This window comes from Marmota flaviventris, chromosome 1 (genome assembly GCF_047511675.1).
Source record: "Marmota flaviventris isolate mMarFla1 chromosome 1, mMarFla1.hap1, whole genome shotgun sequence".
NCBI classification, from domain to species: domain Eukaryota; kingdom Metazoa; phylum Chordata; class Mammalia; order Rodentia; family Sciuridae; genus Marmota; species Marmota flaviventris.
This window is the reverse complement of record NC_092498.1, coordinates 107,276,828-107,298,264: the sequence shown is the minus strand read 5'-3', so window position 1 is coordinate 107,298,264 and position 21,437 is coordinate 107,276,828. Positions and strand designations below refer to the sequence as shown.

General features: G+C 41.6%; 1 long non-coding RNA gene across 1 annotated transcript; it reads left to right on the top strand.

Annotated features, from left to right (window-relative positions):
- The first annotated feature begins 15,742 nt into the window (after window positions 1–15,742).
- LOC139704744 (uncharacterized) lies at window positions 15,743–17,427 on the top strand. Its single transcript, XR_011706719.1, has 3 exons — window positions 15,743–15,809; window positions 16,960–16,981; window positions 17,176–17,427. It is a non-coding gene; the product is annotated as an uncharacterized lncRNA (long non-coding RNA).
- The last annotated feature ends 4,010 nt before the right edge of the window (window positions 17,428–21,437 follow it).

Here is a 21,437-nt window from a genome sequence, read left to right as displayed (position 1 = left end):
TCATGGGGAAGCATACTCAGCCTAAGGTGGGATGAGGTAGAAGGTATAAAATATTTCCATTAGCAAATGGTTTGGTCAAAAGCAAGTCAATAACCTGAAACAGATAAAATCAGAATAAGTCCTGACCTTCGGTGCAAATGCCAAGGGACCTGAATGTGGATAATTTTGGAAGCCAACTGAAGAGTTGAATTATTACTTGTCTCAATGCTTCCTGCTTTCGGTTGGGACTGGAAATGGAAGTGCCAAGCCCTGCCAGGAAGTCTTCTCTCGTGGTTTTACTGGTCAAGGCTAATTTAGGAAGTGCTGGAAATCTTGTAGAAACCCCTCGGGAAATTTTTACCTTGTTTTCCTACATGAAAAGTTCCACTCAGTTACAAACCTCAGAAATGACATCTGTACTCCCTACTGGCTTATCTGGGCTCAACCTTGCATCTGTTCCCAGTGCAACTCACTATCAGTCAGTCCAGCTGGGGGAGCCTGGGCCACTCAGAGGATGGTGAGAGATGAATTGCCAGGGATTCTGCTGGCTCTTTCATGTGCCCACCGACTCCACGCACTTACTTCCCCAAGAAGTGGGTGTTAATATTTTAATCCCCATTCAGAAGACCTTGCCGTTCAAAGAAGATGGGTTCATTTACCCAACATCACCCATCTGGTAAGTGGGAAAGTTAGCACACAAATTCAAGTGCATCTACTTCCCCAAACTCCACTTTTCTCATTACCCTCCTGTTTTAGAAATATCAGAAATAATTCCTATCTTGGTTTGGAATGCAGCTCAGTGGTAGAGGGCTTGCCTAGACGGTGAGAGCTCCTGGATTTGATCCCAGCACCACACACACAAATGGGGAAGGATAATTCCTTTATCAAAGAATATTTGAGCTCTTACTGTAAGTCATAAGAACTGAAGGACTTCCACTAATCTGAAAGACTATGTGCAGCTTGATGTCCCCACTGAGGCCACCATGTATAGCCTATGCCCTGTTGTGATTCCCTCCTCTCCTCACACCTCCATCTGCAGATAGCTGCTCCTCTCAGCTCCAGACAAGACCTTCATATCCTTCCCTCCCTACTTGTCTTATGCCGGACCCTCTCTAGATTGTGTGTGCCACTCTTCTCTCCTCACATGACCAGGTTCTGCTAACCATCCAAGTCCCTTTCCAAAGGATCCTCTAAGAAGCTTCTCTCTGTCCTTCTTAGGTTCCTTTTTTCTTATGCATCACTATCTCCCTGCCTCCTCCAGGAAGTCATGTACATGAAATGCCTAGCAAGATAAGGATACACATGGGAGTTGAGCAGAGGGTGATAGGAACCAGGAAACACACAATGGAAAGAACGTGTCTCTGCAAATCAAAGTGGAAAGCACTTTGCAAGTGAACTTGCATTAGAAAATGAGTCAGATCTAGAAATTAAGATTTGGATGGTGGAGATTTGAGGCTGATGAACAGGTATGACAAACATGATGGTATAGAGGGGAGGTGGGCAGTTCAGAGAGAAGAGCTGGCCTGGCAGAGGGGAAGTTTCCAAGTAAGGCTGATGCAAAGATGGATATGCACTTTGGATTAAACCCGAGATCTTCACTGTCCTCAAAAGACACGGTTTTAAGTTTCTTTATGGAGCAAGAACAACAAAAGTGTATGCCATATTGTGCAAGTTTAAAACCAACTATTATTTATTCACTTATTTGACAATGATCTCTAGGTATTTACCAGGTTAGTGAATCAGATTGTGCCCTTGTTCTAATAGAACAGAGTTAGAAGAAAAATCAGAATCACGTTCATTGTTTTTTCTCTTTTATTTTGCAAAGATGCCTAGTAATTAGAGACTTCAAAAAATGGATTAATCCTTTTACCCTGAAATATTAAGTTCTACAGATATAGTTTTATTGGTGGCAATATTTCATTCACATTTGCTCAAGGATATTCTTTAAGGGTAGAAGATGAAGAAAGGAAAATTCTAGTTCACTTTTTCTTCCTTAAAATAAATTTTAATGATGAATTGCTATCATGAAAGATTCATCTGATTCAATTCCTTTGAAAAATCAGAAAAGGAAACTCTTTTAATTACTCATGGTATTATTTGTCCTGGCACACATCATGTAGGTGGGAGCAAAGCATAGCATCTTTTTAAAAAATTCTGTACTTCAAATATGTTTTCAGCAATTTGGAAATTATATGTAATGTTTTCAAACTCAATTTGCATATCCAGCAGCATTTGTGGCTAAGAAAAGATGGTTTAGAATCAAAAACATCACTTTTCTCTGGAAAACTAGGTTTTAGGCTTGTCGATGGCTTTGAAGACCATTTCCATACTCCCACCTAACATCATGTAATGTGCCAGGTGCTGGTGGGGAGCAGGTCGCTGAGTCAGAGTGTGGCCCTGATCCTATCACCCATCTGTGCTCTGGTGGGTGACATGACTCACCCCTGAGGCCCAGCCCCCGTCAGCCTCCCAGATCCTCCCCCGTCGGATGGGAGCTTCCTATCATCCAGTTCCCAGGCTGCCAGCACAACCCCACTGGTCAGGATGTTTTTGACTAGAAATCATTTTCTGGAGTTCTAAATCATTTGTAGAGGTAGGTTCTTCCTCTTTTCTTGGAGACTTAACAGTTCAATGTGCTTTTAGTTGTTGCATCAGACTGAGATTAACCTGTGCTTGTTAATAGCAAGAGAACTCTAGTTTCTTTGAAGCAGCATTTATTTCTGCCCAAGCGACAGGATGGTATCAAGAAGTCATTTGTTTCCCATTTTATAGCTATGAATGGCAAATACAGGGATGGGCTTGGGGTAGGTCCTGAAGAGGAAAGAGTGGGCCTTCTGCAACCTGGTAGCCATGTTGGAACCAAGGTGGGAGCGAATTCTAAGCAGTAAAGCAGAGGATGCCAGTTTCAGGCATAGGTGACATCAGCTTTAAGTTTTTCCCTCCTCATAGTAATCCTCTTATGCTAGCCTCCCACCTGAGGTGAGTCTATAAGTGTCGGTCTAGAGTTGAGCTGTGTTTTGAGGCTAAGAGGGATAAGCTCTGACAGTGATCCCACTGAGAAATAGCTTGATGATTTCCAGAAAGCTGGAGGGGTGACAAGAGCTGATGTCCCTTGTCAGGGTGGATCTGAGGAAAGCAGAGGTCTCCAGGGAGCTGCTTCCATCAGGAGGATGGGGCTTACCTAGTGCTTGTTCAGAAGACAGTGGAAAAGGTGGGGGGAGTTGGGGATGGTTGTATTGCACACACTCTTGTCATTTCAGTACATTTCTAGAGGAAACAGATGATCATAGATAAAATGTCAAGATGTCCTAATCCTAAGTTGATTCATATATAATGCTGGTGAAGGAACATGTCCTGTGAGGATCATTGTGAACTGTAGAAACAGAGACTCTGAGAGCAGAGAGGCAGGGAGTGTGATAACACCAGGGAACGAAAGGGGACCAGTTTGGAAAGCTGGAGACGGTCAAGGTGAGAATTTCTCACATGTGTGAATATTAACTATATGGTTTGTGCAAACTGACATTTCCACCCAAATTAATCACTCAGGCCTGCTTCAGAATTGGGTGTCCACATCTTTACTCAGTGTAATGACAAATTTTAAGTGTCAGCTTGCCTCAGCTGTCATGGCCAAGTTTTGGTCAAACACCAATCTGTGAAGGTAGTTTTTAGATGAGATTAACATTTTTGCTCTGTAGATTTTGAGTAAAGCAGGTGGGTGTCCCTTGTGAGGTGGCCTCATCCAATCAGTCGAAGGCCTTAAGAGAAAATAGTGAGGTTCCCAGGAGAGGAAAGAGTTAGTCCATCAAGCCAACTTTAGACTCAAGTTGCAACATCACCTTGTTCCAGACCCTGGAAGGGTCTCCAGCTTGTCAGCCTGGCCTACAGATTTTCAACTTGCCAACCCCCACATACCCATGAGCTGATTCCTTAAAATCAATCTCTGTCTATACTCATCCATTCTGTTCCTTGAAGAATCCTGATTAGCACACTTTGTTCTATTGCGGATGCACTTGCCTGCACATTCCTTTCCTTTTGTCTTGTGCTCCTCCTCTATTTCTGCCATGCAAACCTTCCAAGTCCTCTCTCGTTTGATATGTGTTAGGAAGAGAGATCTATGTGGTATAAGCAAGGCCCCAGGTCAAAAGTTGGGGCATCATGGCTCTAACTCTAAGCCAGCCACAGGTTATCATGAGGCCTCAAGCACATGAGCATTCCAACTTTACTTGCACGGGAAATAAGACTATATCAGTGGTGGTCAACAGTATTAGACAGGTGGTCATCAGTATTAGACATTGTGGAGATAATTTTGTAACTTCTATTCTGTTCTGGAAAGAATACTCAGTGTTTTCATCATATTGGAAAATTAGTCTGAGGACATAGGAATCATCATTTACCATAATTGTTGGATCCACTCATAATCATCAAACCTGTCTGTGTGTGTGTGTGTGTGTGTGTGTGTGTGTGTGGAGTTGATTTAGCTAGTTTGAAAATTTCATATTGAAAATGATGAATGAATAAAAATTTAAATTGATGACAAGTAGTGTTAGGAGTCAATAGTTTAAAAGCCATGATTATAATTCTATCATTCTAAGAATGAGAAGCAACACACACACACACACATTCTCTCTCTCTCTCTCTCTCTCTCTCTCTCTCTCTCTCTCTCTCTCTCATAGGTAGAAGAGTCCCTGCAAATGTTATGTTCTAATATCTTGGAAACCTGTAATTTACTACATAATAAAAGGAGCATCAGAGATGTGATTATGGGTACTACCCATTGACCTTAAGTGTGAGATTGGTCTTGGATTTTCTAGATGGGCCTGATGTAATCAAGTAAACCCTCAAAACAGAGAACTTTCTCTGGCTGGAGAAATGACAGAAGGGGTCATTGGAGGGATGCAAAGTGTGAGGGTATTGGCTCACTATTGATAGGGAGGAATCAGGGATCTCTGGGAGCTAAGATGAGCCCTGACTGACAGCTGGCCAGGAAATCAGGATCACAATCCTACAGCCCCAGGAACTGAGCTCTGCCAACCAACTCAATGAGTTCAAAACACATTCATCATTCTTCTCAGATCCTCCAGAGGAGAGCCTGGCCCCACTGTCACCTTGATCTTAACTTTGTGAGCACCACCTGAGCATGTTTGGAATTCTGATCTAGAGTCCTGTGAGACCGTATTGCCTTAAGCTACTAAATCTGTTATGGCAGAGGTATAGTCTGAATTGTGATACCTCCCCAGATCCATTTGTTGAAGTCTTATTCCCCAGCACCTCAGAATATGGCAGGTAAGGTCTGTCAAGAAGTGATTAAGGTAAAATGGGTGCTTTAGTGTGGGCTCTAACCCAATAGGACTGGTGTCCTCATGAAGAGATCAAGACACAGACATACGGAGAAGATGACCATATGAAGACACAGAGAGATGATGCCACCACATGCCAAGGAGTGAGGCCTCTGAGGGGATCTATCCTGTCATCACCTTGGTCTTGGATTTCCAGGCTCTGGGACTATGAGAAAATAAATATCTTTTGTTTAAATCCCCCTGTCCGTGGCACCCTGTTCCTGTAGCCCCAGTAAATGAATGCCGATAACAATAGAAAACTAGCACATCCCCCTGACACAACTGTTTTTCCAGTCTCTGTTTTTCTATGAGGACATGGACATCAGCATACAATCATGTTTTAGTATTTCACATCTTAAAAGAAAAATCCCTCCCAGGGTCCCATGTTTTTCTTCACTTGTGACCCATTTTACTTGTGGTGGGCAGCTCCTGATCATGCCTCAGGGCTGGCTCTTGTCTTTGCTCAAGCTCTTCCAGGGGCTAATTGGCCCCTTTACAAGTTGGCCCTTGTCAGGACGATGAGGATCCCCCAACCACAGTTCAAAAGTGGCCTTCTGTTCTGCTCTTATTCTGTATCTTACCAGCATTCTGTACTATTTTCTTTTCATAACTGCTCTTCTCCAGGCTTCTGTGAACTCCGCCACTATGGTTTCCCTCCTACTTCAGTTTCTTTCCCCTTTCTCTTCACTGTGATGTCAATTTTGCAGGGCTCTGAGGCTCTCATCTGACTCTCTCTCTTTCTTACCTCCAATTTCCTGAACCTCATCTAGCTCCATGGATCCAAACACCATATTTGAGCTAAATGACCCCAGTTTTGTCCTGGCCTTTTCCTGAAAATCCAGACTCACTGCCAACCACAAACCTGGCAATTCTGCATGGATGCCTCGTGGGCTTTTCCACCACATGATGGTAAAACAGAGCTCACATCTCTCAATATCAGTGACTATAAATTCCAGTCTCAGGACACAGATCTACCATGTGGTTCAGACCACTAATAGGCATGATCCTCCCTTGAAACCCCCATATTTTAACTGTTTTATGTTTTCATCAGTGCATTATAGCTATGCATGATATGGGGGTTCACGATGATTTACATGCATGGTTCATTCTCAACAGAGCTTATTGTTCTGCTTTATATAATGGGGTGATAGGAATTAAACAATGTCTGGCCATTTTACTTACTTATTTTTACCATGGCTTGTAGTCTGAAATTCACCTTGGAAAAGGCCTTCTATATTAAATCATTTAGTCATTTTAGCAAAACATCTTATAATGCAGAGAATGTGCAGTACTTCCCTTTATCCATGGTTTCACTTTCCAAAAGTCTCAGTTACACTCAGTTAACTGCAGTCCAAAAATATTAAGGGAAAATTTAAAAAATAAATTATTCATAAGTTTTAAATTGCCTACTGTTCCAAGCAGTGTGATGAAATCTCATACTGTCCCACTTTGTACAGGACGTTAGTCATCTCTTTCTCCAGTGCATCCACACTGTATTTGCTACCTGCCTATTAGTCAGATGTTAAATGATCACGTCAGTGGTTGTGGTATCACAGTGCTTGTATTCATGTAGCTCTTATTTTACTTAATGGCCCCAAAGAACAGGAGTAATGATGCCAAAGAGAAGACATAAAGTGTTTCCTTTAATAAAAAGGTGAAAATTCTTGGCTTATAAAGAAAGAGATTTGTATGCTAAGGTCACTAAGATCTTGAGTTAGAAAAAAAAAGTCTACCTATCAAATTGTGAAGTAGGTCAGAACCTGTCATATGAAGACCAGCCCCATGGCTAGTGCCTCAAGGCTGAAGCTTGGGAGAGAGCCCCTGCAAGTGACAGGCAGATTACAGTAGATGAGCCATGGAGGTTAGAGACCACTGTTGTGGCCCTTGTGGTACTGGGAACCAGCCCACAATTTCAGCAGAATGAATGGGCATTCCCATGGCAGGATAGAACCCAAGTTCAACAGCAGCAGCTGCAGCAGAATGAGTGAAAGTCATGGTGGACCACATGTATACACTTCCCTGCCCCTCTCCCTGCAACAGGGAGGCAAGACAGACTGAGTGAACCAGGTAAACTCAGCACATAAATGCAGACCTTCTTTCTTTAAGGGAAAGATGGGTGCTCAAGCAATTAAAAAAGGAAAAAAGTACTTTAATTGGTACTCTGGGTTATTTTGTCAGCTAAGCTGATAAATTAAAAAAATTAAGAGATGCAGATAGTAAGTAAAAACATGAAGATATTTTTAAAATGTTTTATAATCAATAAGTAAAAACAACCTTGCTTCTTGACACATGGTTAATGGGCTATAGTCACTCACAATCCACAGAAAGACAATGGAAAGTCAGAATTCTTAAGTTTTCTGTGACAGGTTAATGAATTATTTGTGTGTATTCTAAAAATGTTAAGCCACGGTTAAATAGATAAATAATGGGCTTGCTCTAGCCTTGCGTCCCTTTTCTAAAATTCAATGAGATGGGGTGGTACCCAGAAACCAAGTCCCTCCTCTTCTATAAGTCTGCTTAGCTCCGTGGTCTGAAACAACCCAGCACATGGCTATAGGAATCAGGCGTGGGATCCGGGAGGCTTTGTCCTGTGCCTGCATTATCCTTCTTGTCATGGCTGTGACCTTTTTCTCTACCAGCAAAGAGAAGGGGCAAGTCTGAAATTCATTCCCCAGGATGACGATCACAGTTTTTATTGTCTGAAATCTAAGCAAAATAATATGGCTGTTTTGCTCAGCTTGGCCATTCACGTTGAAAAGATGTGTGAGGTTCAATGAGACGCGAAGCAAGACTCACCTCCCTTCTCACATTACTGACTGCTTGGAAATAGTTTGTCAAATTGTATTTATGGTGAGACAGGTTCAAACAGCAGCTTAGAGTTACCCGCGTGGAACCATATTGGAAATGGGAAATGACAGGAGCAAGAGAATAATAAAGGGTCAATTAAGGCTCCAGGGAAGATAGGAGAAAAGACAAAATCGGAAAGAATGTATGAAGGACCAGAATTTTTTTGTATTACTACTTTAAAATATCAAGGGAAAAATAATGCATAGAGAGAAAGTGACTCTCTCAGTGTAAGGAGAATTTAAACTCAGAAGGCATAAAGTAACACATTAATAATACCCATCATCATCTTCATCATTGCAGCCACCATTTATTTGTTGAATAATAAAAAGTTAGTCATATTAAGCATCATCATCTTTTTGCTAAGTGGCTCCTCTGTGGCAATGATGGAGCTGTTTTTTGTATCTGTGGTTTCTAACTCCTAAGCTCTGCTGTTTCTACTATACCACTGCTGCTAAATGCAGAAACAAGGATGGAGATTCTTTGGCCAAATTCGGGTGCTTTCTGAGCCTCATTAGTGAGCATTTGGGAACTCCAGCAAGTCATGGCTCCATCAAACCCAGGGAAACTAGGAGTGCCATGGAGAGGAGGTGCCACATCATCTCTGGAGACAGCCTACTGCTTCAAGGAACCAAATTGGGTTCTTGGCAGCAAGCAGAACGAGACCAGGCTTGACCAGTGCAGCAAGTAATCCCCACAATTGGCAACTCCAGATGGAGAGGAGGCAAACAGGGAAGAGAAAAAGTCACTGCTGGGGCACTGGGCTTCATCCACTGGGGTCCTTTGAGAGTGATGGACTGCCTCAGAAGACCCCACTGTAGCTACAGATGAGGGGGCATTTGCACCCTGGCTTGCATCCTCTGTTGCTCACGGGACTTCCTCACATTCACTAGTTGACTCAGATAGGTTCCATCTGCATCTGAGAAAGGATAGGGCATGAAAATAGGGACTCCCCATGCAGTGGAGTCTGATCCTGTTGGCAACATCTACGGGAAGCTGGAGCCAGAGGCAGCAGAAGGGTGGGAGCTGGGACACAACAGGTGTCAGACATGCCTGCTACTGGGCAAGGGGAGTCAGTGCCTATACATCATTTATCAATAGGACCCACACACAGTCAGTGTAGGGGAGAGGAGGCTTTCCTTCTGCTCTGAGGGTCCCATAATACCCGAGTCTCTGAAATAAACCAACAGAGGTAAACTAATAGGAGAAATATTATACACACTGATTATGAGCATGAGGGCATCTTAGGAAAGAAAAATACATCCCCTCAAATACAGTGACATTTAAGAATTTACACACCCTCTTGCAGAGAAACTGGGAGAGGGATGTAGGCAACTTAGAGGAGAGTAAATGATTTTCTGGGCGGGCGTGGGGAGCAGGAATGAATGGGCCCTGGAGGAATAGATGATAGTCTGTGACATTTTGTCTGGGTGTGGAGTTCTCTTCTGACTTCTAGCGTCCTCTCTTGTTGATGAAGCTCTCAGAGTAGGAGCTGATAAGAGCAATCTTCCTTATGGAGGTTCTGTTTTTGGGCAGATAAGGGAAGTTCAGAGAAAGTCTCTGTTTGCAGTTATTGGTTTCAAGTGCCTTCAGCTCAAAGTGATCAACATATCGCACCAGCAAATTTTGAGGTGGCATTTTCTAAGCTCCATCATTAGGAATTCTCTTTTCCAAGATGGCGATTTCCTCCAGGCTCTAGGTACACCAAGTGCAACTGACATCACTGGAGAAAACCCCAGGAGTCTTTCTCAGGTCAGGCCATACCACTTCAGGTTTGTTTAGGACATCCCAGCTTCTAACACTTTATCACATTTGTATAGGGCTTCTCAGCTTACAACACTTATCAGGTTTCTATAGGGCTTCACAGTTTACAAAGTGCTTTCATACACATCATTCCATTTCATCTTCACAGAATTCCCTGGCTGGATCATTACCACAAGCCCCAGGATACCAAGGAGACAACGGAGGCCCCAAAGATTATGCAACTTTTAAGTGAAGGAGTGTGAATCTGCAGCTCTTCTTTACTAATTTCTTCTTTCACTTTTTATGTTAACAGTAAAATGTGAATGCTTATGCATGTGTATTTCAAGACTTTAGTGAGAATACTTTGCAGATAAAATCTACTCAAATTCCCTGGCACATGGTCTATTTAGTTAATATCTTGCTATAAAATAGGGGATGAGGGGTTGGGGCAGGGAAGGACAGCAAGTGGTATAGGTCTTCCCCATAAAAAGGCACTCATAGGTTTTTTTGGGTTTTTATTCTGCTTCTTGACCAGATGATTCTATATTTGTGCCATCACAAAATGAAGAGAACTGTAAAGATGTTTTGTAGATGTCATGGATGATTTTAGATTTGACCATGTTTTATGTCTCAGGTATTGGTCTCTACCTGAGTGCTGCTACATGTCAGATACACATAGCTTTCAATCAGTCCCTCTAAACATAAGAACAATTATCCCTACTTTATAAATAAGCCTGACCTCTGAAAGACTTGACATCTTATCCAGCAGCATGCAGCAAAAGGCCAATCAGCCCAGCATCAGAGCAAGAATCAATTCCATGCTACCTATGGAGAGAGAGGGTAATGGAAAACACTTGGAGGAAATTAACCCTCATTTCCTTTTTTTTTTTGGTACCAGTAATTGAACCCAGGGGTGCTCAACCACTGAGCCACATACCCAGCCCTTTTTTATTTTTATGAGACAGTGTCTTGTTAAGTTGTTCAGAGCCTCGATAAGTTGCCAAGGCTGGCTTTGAACTTGCAATCCTCCTGCCTCAGCTTTCTGAGTTGCTGGAACCCTCATTTTCAAGGGGAAATTATTTGCTCAAGTGCATCTCTGTACTGGGACAGAGTTCTCTGATTCTAAATCCCTGGTGAGAGCCCTATACCCAATTGCCGAGTACCCACTTTTGGCTGTGTACTCATGTGGCAGAATGTGGAGAGACAAAGCAAGCTATCTCATGTCGCTTTAGAAGGGCAGTAATCCTACCTAATGACTCGCAAAGGCCCCACCTCCTAATTCCATCACACTAGGATTAGGTTTCAACCCTGAGTTTCAGGAGGACACGGACATACATCCATTGCACTGAATATGTGTCCATTTGGAAACTTCAGTGAGCTGGAACGTTATCTAACAGTATCAAATATTTATTTATATATATAGTCAGTATAAACCAGTTTTCTAGATAATGGGAGATCGAGGAAATTGGAGAGGTTAATAAATCTAGCTTGCAGCCTTCATTTGTGCTTACAATTAAGTCAGGGGCATGGGCACATACAGCAGGGGAAGTGAAGCTGGGTAGAAATGGGCCAAATAGGAACTGAGAACAGGAATCCCACCTAGTTTCCAGACTGACGGCTGAGGGTACAGGGCCCTCTAAAGACAGTAGCTAAGGAGGTAAGGAGTCCTTTTTTCTTTTTTTCATTTGTTTTTGTTTTTTCAGTGCTGGGGATTGAACCCAGGGCCTCCCACATTATAGGCAGCCCATGAGGTTTTGCAAGTCTTTGATTATTATAGACCCATTAAACAGCTATATGCCATTCTTCCCAGGATCATAAAATTTGACTTCCTTCACAGCAACCTGAAGGGGCTTCATTCCTCTGTGTTTATTTCCCCCTCTGGGAAATAATCATTCTGAAAATTGCTGTAAACTCATAATCAGGTGGTGATGATTTAGCAACTGACGGTCCCTGTTACACTTCTCTCTTAAGATGAGAGATTATAAAAGCAGATATGATTATTATTATGAATCGTTAGAAGAGAATATAAAAATTTTTTTAAAAACCTCTTATTCAAAATCATGGCATCTGAATAATTTTAAAGCTAGCACTCGGAATTTATTTAGGCTAGTTTAAAGGCTAATTGATACAATTTCAATTTCAAATTGAAACACTACTTATAATGCATTGTCATTCATCTTAATGGGTGTTAATGTTGAAACATAATTGCGACTCTTTGAATAAGAGCATCATTAACCCTGTTATTGCTGATCAATGTGCAAAGATATTCTAATAAAAACGCTTGTCCGGTAGGATTGGGTGTACAATTTGGTATCTCCAATCACAAGGGTTTCTGGAAGGAAAAGGGGCTGTCCTAATACTTTGGTGTTTACCCTTTGGATATTGAGGAAATAAACAAGATAATATATGAGGTGCCTGCACTGTGTGGGGGAAACAATAAGTACTCAATAAACACTTCAATAGATAGTAGTTGTGATTTTTTATTTTTTTTTTTTTTTTTTTTTTTGCAGCTGCTCCCAATAGCGATTATCTTTATTTTCTTTTCCTAAGCTTCTTGGAGATTCTCACTGGACCTAGGATATGCACCAAGTTACAGAAATTGTCTAAGAAAACATTGATTTCGATAGTCACGAGCTGCTGCATTTTCTGTAGATGGCAGTCACTCTACACAATCTTTGTTACACAGTGAATACCTGAAAAGTAGTTTCACATATGAGGACACTTAGGTTCAGAGATGTTAAGCCAAAGTCCCCAGATTCATTTCTTAACGTGTCCAATAAGTGACAGAGTTGAAATTTTGGGCAACAGTGTGGTCCATGCTCTTAACAGTAGTGCTACTAGCCAGGGACGGTCATTTCTGACACTGGAGCATAGTTCATGGAACACCTTGGGTTTCCAGAAAAGAAAATAAATTGAGCCAGTTTGCTGTGTCATACAACCACTGCCCTTTTCAGTTCCCTTTGCCTCAGGCACCCATCACCCAAGGACCCCAAAGCCCACCACTGTGACCATTTCCCTGAACAGATTCTCCCCAGCGCTTCCTCATCACTGTCAGACAACATGATGAATTCTGCTCCTGCCAACTCTCATGGGCAAAAGTTCTACAGCCGTGCAGAAAGCTAACATTTTGGCCATTGTTTTTCCTAGGTAGTGTTTTTTGAAGATGTCTAATGGAGCCAAAGATCTACAATGACTGAAGACCTAACGCTCTCCCCTTGGGGTAGCCCCATTTCAGTTCACCCATTTGTGAAGTGCATTCAAAGTCCACAAGTTTCAGGGAGTTAAACCTTAACTACATTGGTCATTTCACCAACACCCATGGAGAGAGTGTTTAGAGCCATGCCTCTGAGCTCTGGGCAGACACCTATGGAACGGTCCAACCTGTGTTTATCTAGAAACTACCTGAGGTTATTACAGATTCAGGCATAACCAATACTACGAATTAATTGCTGCAAGTGTCTTTATTATTTGTATTAGACATTGTGCTAAATATTTAACATACACAATCTTAATAAATCTTCACAGAAAATCCTAAAAAATTAGTATTAATATTATCCCATTTTACATGTGGGGAAATAGACATTGAGAGAGGTAAAAATCACTCCCTCAATATAACTTGGCTGTCTGGAGATAGGGTCAGGATGCATATCTTATCAAACTATCTACAGCACACAAACTTTCACAGGGCTCCATGCTGGATGGATGACATATTTAAAAGTGTCGCATCTGATTGGCAAAGCCAGAAAGAGCCAAAACAGCAGGCAGTATTTGACTGGAATCTTGGAAGCCTGAGTAAAAAATTGCCAAGAGAAGAAGAAATGAAAATTGTAGCTGAAGAAATACTATGCACCCACGCCTGGAGGAGGTCAAGGTCATCTCATGCTGTGGGAACCACCTGTGGTTTTTACTCAAGTGAAGTTCCTGGTGAGGGTGGGGGCAGTGAGGCATCAGAGAAGGGAAGTGGCAAAGCTGAGGCTGGTGTATGTCAGAGAGGGCCTTGGGAGCTAAGCAAAAGCTGGAGATCTGGTCTTGTTGATGACAGGGAGCCCCTGAGGAAGGTGGAGACCCCAGGTTAGGAAGCTATGCATGCTTCAGAGGATGAGGTGGGCTGTGGAGAAGAGACCTGGGTAGGAGACCAACTATATAACTATTGCAATAGTTCAGCCACCATGAGGACTTGACGGTAGTGGCAACAGGAAAGAGAAGGTCTATAAGTTTAATGAGTAAAATTATCAGGACTCAGTGAATAAGTGGACTTGTATGTGTAGTAGCAGGCATGGGTAGTTAAGGTGCTCTGCGTGATAAGCAGCAGGAACTGAGGAATTTAAGTTAAAAAAGGACTATATCTGAAGTAGGCTAGTTAGCCTAGCTCACAGAGGTGAAGAGTTGATATTCCTGCCTCAGGAAGAACACAGCCCAGAGCAGCCACCCCCACCCCCAGAATTATGAGGCTTAGTATCAACTTTATAGTCTCACTAATAATGAGACTTGGGTGTCAGATATCATTTTGACTTGAAATATGGCCAAATGCTTGCAATGCCATCTGCTGATAGAACACACATACATCTACATCTATAGAAAGCCAGGAGGGGCAGGCACCAAGTCTGACTTTGTGGAGGGTGAGGTGGACCCAGACAAAGTTTCCTTCAAGGATGCTCTCTAGCCCACCACTCTAGAAAAGATTGAGCTGAGATTTGTGTTTTTAAAGGAAGTTTATTTTTCCTAAGTGAAAAATAATAAGATTTACGGGGCACATAAAAATTATCTGTGATTGTAAAACTAACCGAATTCAAGAATTAACTATCCTCGATTTAAAAGGAAGTTCATCTACAGCGGGTAGTTCTCCCTGAGGGCACCGGGGTGGAGTCAGCTTTCTGTGGACTGTGGTCCCAGGTGTCCCATCCAGCATTCACCAACTGTCAAGGTTTAAAGACTGAGGGATTGAGGAGTGAATGATACTGGAGCACCAAGGATAGGGGATCTGGTAGAATATGTATATGTTTAGGAAGTCAACAAAACTGGGACTTGAGCCCTGGAAATTACTAGCTGTGTAATTTGGAGCAAAACTACTTAATTTTGTGAATCTCTATTTCCTTAGAAGTTTTTGGAAATACATCTGTTCCAGGCCCTATGTCCTCAGATTCTGATTCAGTAAATCTGAGCTCTGAAAAAGCTCTATAGGCCATAGGGTGAGCAACCACGGTTGAAAAACTGATCTGCAGTCCTTCATTGAAGAGTCATGTATTCATCCAGCTACTCATTTATTCACTTCCTGTTTTCTGAGCACCCAGTCTGTGCCAGGGTCTCTGCCTGGCACTAGGACCTGGGTAGTCGGCCAGATTGATGGGATGTGGACTTTATGACTGATGTTTTGTGGACCTTATGCTCTTATCAATAAATGAGTTTGATTAGAGGAAGAAATGTCACATGGATTGCAGGGATGGCCCCTGCTTGTCACCTGCTAGGAATTTCTTGGAATCACCTTAGCTCCTGAATTCTAAAATAAAATAAAATAAAGTAATTGGCCATTCTGGACTTGCCAAAGGGGATGTGTACTCCACACATCCCAGGACACTCTTGTTGCAAATGAATACTCAGCAAGCTCACTTTATATTTTCGGGGACTGTGGGGAGAGGGAGGCAAGCTTGGACCTTAACTCATAATCCTTTCTCCAGCCCACCATTTCTTCTGGTAAGTTATTAAGTCACAGTGATGACTTTGGCACTCCTTTGGGGTGCTTTCTGTGTTTAAATGTCTTCAGTGTCAAGTGATGGCCACACAAAGTGTCTAATTCCTCCTCTCCCCACTCCATCAGAGTAGATCCCAACCAGAGCAGAAGCATCTCCACCATCATGCCTCCCTCCAGTCAGCTGTGGGAATGAGATCTGCGGGGATGAGTGGATGCAGGTCAGAAAATGCTGTCTCTCTCTCTCTCTCTCTCTCTCTCTCTCTCTCTCTCTCTCTCTGAAAACTATGCAGATTTAGAATGTGTAATTGAGCTTTTCAGGCAATTAGGCAATTTCATTATTACAGATTTGACTCAGGACTAAATCCAGCAATGTGATGGTTAACTTGAACTGCATGAGCCATATGCATTTCCTTGGGAGCAGAAGTGAGGAGCCCACACTGGGAAGAGCCCGGCGGGTGGAAAGAGGAAGCGCAGGCTTGTGCTTGTGCGGTCTGGGGTGGGGGAGGCCTGCAGCATGGAGGCTGGGAAACAACCAGGACGTGAATGATTCCACAATATCATGTTTACAATAAAGATTAAAGTGATTTGAGAGTTTGGATGTTTTCATGTATGTTCACAGATATCTACATTTTTTATAGATATGGATGAGGGCACATTATCATAGATGATGATTTTTATCTAGTATCCCTAATGCTTCTAGCATCTTTAGTGCTTAGTGCAGCATGAGGCAGGTATCATGTTTGTGAATAAGTGACTGGCTGACAGATGGAATGATTAACTCCATTGTGGAATTTTGATTATAATAGTAACTAAACGGAACAATATCAATGGCTAAAAGTGGACTTTGGTAAAGTGGAGATCTAACCTTGGAAGAGGGCATGATTTTCACAAACACAGAATAGCAAACAACAATAATGATGTTGGTGTCAATTGTCTTGGGTTCAAATCCTAGCTCAACCCCTTGTTAACTGTAAGACTCTGAGCATGTTACTTAATTTCACCAAATGATAAATGAAATGGAAATAGAACTCTATGCATTTATGTGTGTGTTGAGTCCATATATGTGAGATGCTTAGAACTGCACCTAGCCCACAATGAGGTCCCTGAAATTATAACTTATATCTCATAATGGTAGTTGTATCTGTTTGGACACTTAAACAAAGTAAGTCTCAATTTCCTCATCGGTAAAGTCTGAACAGGAATCTTCTACTTCACAGAATGGCTGTAAAAGATAAATAGAATGATGTGGGTAACCGTATCTGATACAACATCTCTGTTCAATACATATCACTTGGCTTTTTCATATCTACACCATGTAGTTACACTTTTATATTGCCTGCATCCTCACTTCCTTTTTCTTCTTTGCAGCTTAAAAATAAAGACCCTAACTGTGAGTATGTTCCCGGATTGAATCATATTTAAGATTTCAAACAATTGAGCCAAGTAACAGAGAGAGGGGGTGTTTCAGGAAGGGCAAGAATGCTTTAGTTTGGTTTTTATGTTGGTACTTGTTCTCCCCATGTGTGGAATGGACTTCTGTCCAGGGACTTAAACAGTCCTGATCAAACATCCTCATTTTGCCAGGATTGGATGCATCTGAATCAGAAATGGCCACCCTCACAGACACTTTGAAGGTGAAGCTGACAAGCAAGCCCATGGCGTGGTATTCCAGAAGCCAAAGCAGACCAGGACCACCACAGCCCCCAGCTTCCGCACAGAGGGGACAGGGGAATTTTAAATGGGGACCCTTGGGCAATCCCCCAGCTCTTACCCAAACGGTCACAGGGTCTTCAGAGGGCACAGGACAGTGATAGCTTCTCCTGAGAGGAAATGTGACTGGGGAGAGGCACTGGATAAAGGGAACTTCTGGGCTGGCTGTGTCCAGAAATTTCCTGTTGAGTGTTTCACTTCACGTTTAGGAAAGGATTGAGGAACTCTTGGGAATCCAGTTAACAAAGGTCTAGAACACAGTGAAAAGTATATGCTCCACCCGTGACTGGCTCTCAGGGCTTCCAGGACCAGCTGCTGACTTCGAAGGTCAAGGAGACCCAGGCTTTCTGCTAAGTTCCACCTTTTCTTCATCTTGTCTTTGTTTCCCAACTTTGTCTTTTTTTGTCTTTGTTTCTACTTTCTAGTAGTCCCAAGTATATACTTGGCAATTTTTGCTTTTCCCTTCAAGTTAAATAAAGCAAAACAGGAAACACGGGAAGTGGTTCATCTTTGCACACCCTTACAGCCATGCTTTTGCAAAGTGCAACAGAATGCATGCTCCCCAGACTCCTTCCCAAAATGCTTTCTGTTTTTTTTTTTTTTTCTAACCCTTTATAATAAGAACCTTGCCCCAGGCCCAACCATTTGAAATTAAAAAATAAAACAGGCCAGACCAGTTAATAGAATACTTACATTAAAGTATGCATTAAAACATCATGCAGAAGAGAATATATAGCTTTCAAAGAGGGCATCATCTGAGCACTGCTCTGTAGGTTTTAAAGAGCAGTTTTTGGAAGACTGGAGAAGAAAAAAAAAGAGTGCAGTTCTTTCTTTTCATTTCATGGATCCTTAACCCATATTTAATGCAGAGTCTGGATTTTAGACACAGCAAGTATGCTTGTAATTATTTCAAACAGTTAAAAAAGCTAGTTAATGATGTTCAACATAAGTAATCATGTTAAATAGTAAAATTTAATTTCTTAAAAACTTAAATCCTCATATCTTCTGGAATGCATTGTACTGGAGGATGTCTGAGTAAATTAAATTCTCTCCCGCACACTAAAGCATCAATTTCCTTATGGTAATTATCTGCTAGATTGGATCTGTCAGAGGCCGGGAAGCAAGCCTGACATTATACCCTCTTTACAAAAAATGATTACAAAAAATTAAGACGAATGAGTAAAATTAAGGCTGTGGCTGCTAAGCCTCTATAAAGCTCTCATGGATCCTTCTACATAAGATACCATTGTACCAGGGACTAAGCTTTTAATGACTAGCGTATAATCAGGTGAAGTCCATTAAAGAGCGGCAGAAGTAACCGATCGCAGAGATAACAGCGAGAAATGATTTTCCGCCAAGTAGAAGCAATTTATTATACACAAAAACGCATTTCTAACGGAAGTGTCAGGATGGATGAGGAACTTGGTGAAGGTGACAGGATTTCTTTCCTGGAAAGTTTATACAAAAAAAAAAAAGATAACACAAGAGAGCAGATATGGGTTTTTCTTTGCCATTTGGGGCCCATGGAGAGGAGTCAGGACAGACTAGTTGTGGCTCTACCAAGGACAGGGGTGCCTAGTGGGTCATACTGCCATCCGTAGTCCATTCCTGAGGTGCAAATTTGGACAGATATATCCTTCAATTCTGTGCTGGACTTTGGCTGATGGCAGTGTGGATAGCGGAATTGTTAATCTGCTGCTGTTAGACTCAGCCGTGTGTGAAAGCACTTAGGGAATATAATTGCACGGCTATCAGGGCCAGCACATTAGTTTAATTAACTCTAAGGCAAAGAAAAAGCAAAATCCCCAAGGAATTGCGAGAAAAGCTGCCACAACCCTGGATATAAATTAGTAATGAAAAACGCATGACTTGGCATTCAAGGCCCTGAGCAGCTATCACAGGGTCATCTCCTACACCCCGCACTCTGCTGCCCCAGAAGTTCTCACTTTGCTAACCCCAATCCTGCTTTTTGCCTGGAGTATTCATTTCCAAGGACTCTTTCTCCTCTTCATAGTGACTCAGATTGCTGGGTCAATTCCTGCCCTGCAATAGTATTTTGTTTCTCTGGGTCTCTGTTTCCTGATCTGTAAAACGGGATAAAAAATGACATGGGTTTACTGGGAGCAGGATTTTGGTTATGCCACCACATACACAGCAATCTCAATCGCCAGGTGGCAGCTTCACCTGGCTTCACCATCATGTCTGTGCCTCTCTTTCCCCTACTGTATGAGCTGTGTGAAAGCAGGGAATGTTTTTGGATTTCCACTGAATCCTCAGCACCTCATATAAATGCTGGTAGATAATAGGTCCTTTCAAATTATCATTGAGTAAAAAGCATGAAGAAAGAACTAGCATGTTTCTAGTGTGGAGTAAAAACTAGAAGCAATGAGTTCTCATTTTTTAAACCTCAGTTTACCTCCATTCAAATGAGGTGAGTAATCTGATTCATGCCCTTCTTGATTCTCTGGGACTAAGCAAATAGGGTATGGATGAGCATGAGCTGTACACACTCAGACCACTAGCTTGGGCACATAAAAGTTGTCATCTTAGCTCATGCCTTGTAATGAAATATATTTGCTCCAGAACAAGAAAAATTGGGATTTTATGAGTTAATTGGGAATGACTTTGGGAATGCAAAGGTGTTTCATTATTTAGTAATAAGCATGGTGACCCCTGCAGCAAAAGCTTCCTTCCCCAGATGGTCATAGTAGGTAATGATACAGAGGCAAGTGTAGATGGATACTGAAGCTGACTTAGACTTCTCTTCATGTTATTCAAAGCTCTTCACTGGCTGGTCTGCATGTCCTGTTTGAGTTTCAACTGTCATGGTCTGATCTGTTGATGTGGAGCTGTGTGCCCTTATCTCCATAAAACACCCAGTTCAACACATATGTGCTATTGCTAAAACACACATGTGGTCTCTGACATGGCACTCTTATCCTTCATCTTTACCTGAAAGTTTCTTCCTCACTTTTTTTAAGTTTCACTTTATTTTTTAATTGATGAATAATAATTGTATGTATATATGCAATCATCCCTTTATGTCTGTGAGTTCTGCATCCCTGGATTCAACCAACTGCAGATTGAAAATATTTTTTAAAAATGGCAACTGTATTGAATATGTTGACTTTTTTTCTTATCATTAGTCCCTAAACAATACAGTACAATAATTTACATAGTATTTACACTGTATTATATATCATAAGCAATGTAGGTATGACTTAAACATATGGGAGAATGTGCATAGGTTATATGCAAATGTTATATCATGTTATTTAAGGGACTTGAGCATCCATGAATTTTGGTGTCTGCTGGGTGTCCTGAAATAATCCTTCATGGATACTGAGTGATAACCATATTTATGGTACAAGATGATGTTATGAAGCATGTATAGGTTGCAGAATGATTAAATCAGATTAATTAACACATCCATCTCATTCTTAAGGTAAAGCTCTCTGGCAATTCTCTGATGTGCACAGGGAAAATGAGCTGCTTTCATTAAACTTTGTTTATATTTCCGTAAAAATATGGATGAAATTATGCTGTCAGCTAATTGTATGCATGTCTGTTGCCCCATGGAGTTAGCTATTTGAAGGCACAAGGCATATTTTCTTTTATCTATTTATGCCTTCTATGGTTTGAGAAGCTGACCTGGTATGACTGGTACCCAAGAGAAAATATCTTTCTTTAGGTGACTATAAATATAAAACGTGTCCAAAAGATGATGTGAAATATCTATTTACCTATTTGATAGAACAAATTTCCTTTCCCCTAAATCTTGGAACCTTAAATAGGCTGCTAATTCCTTCAAAGCTTCTCCCTTCTTTCTTCCCACGGCCAATATTGATCATTGCTCACAGAATAAGTTTGTTTTTTCATTCTGGTAAAATACACATAACATAAAATTTATGATTCTCACCATTTCAAAGTGTTAAGTACAATCACATTTTTGTGCAACCATTACCACCATCCATCTCCAGAACTTTTTCATCTTCTTAAACTGGGACTCTGTACTTATTGAACACTAACTTCCCATCCCTCTCTGCCACCAAGGAGTTAACATTCTACTTTCATTCTCTATGCATTTGATTGCTCTAGATTCCTCATGTAAGGGAAATCATTCAGCATTTCTCCTT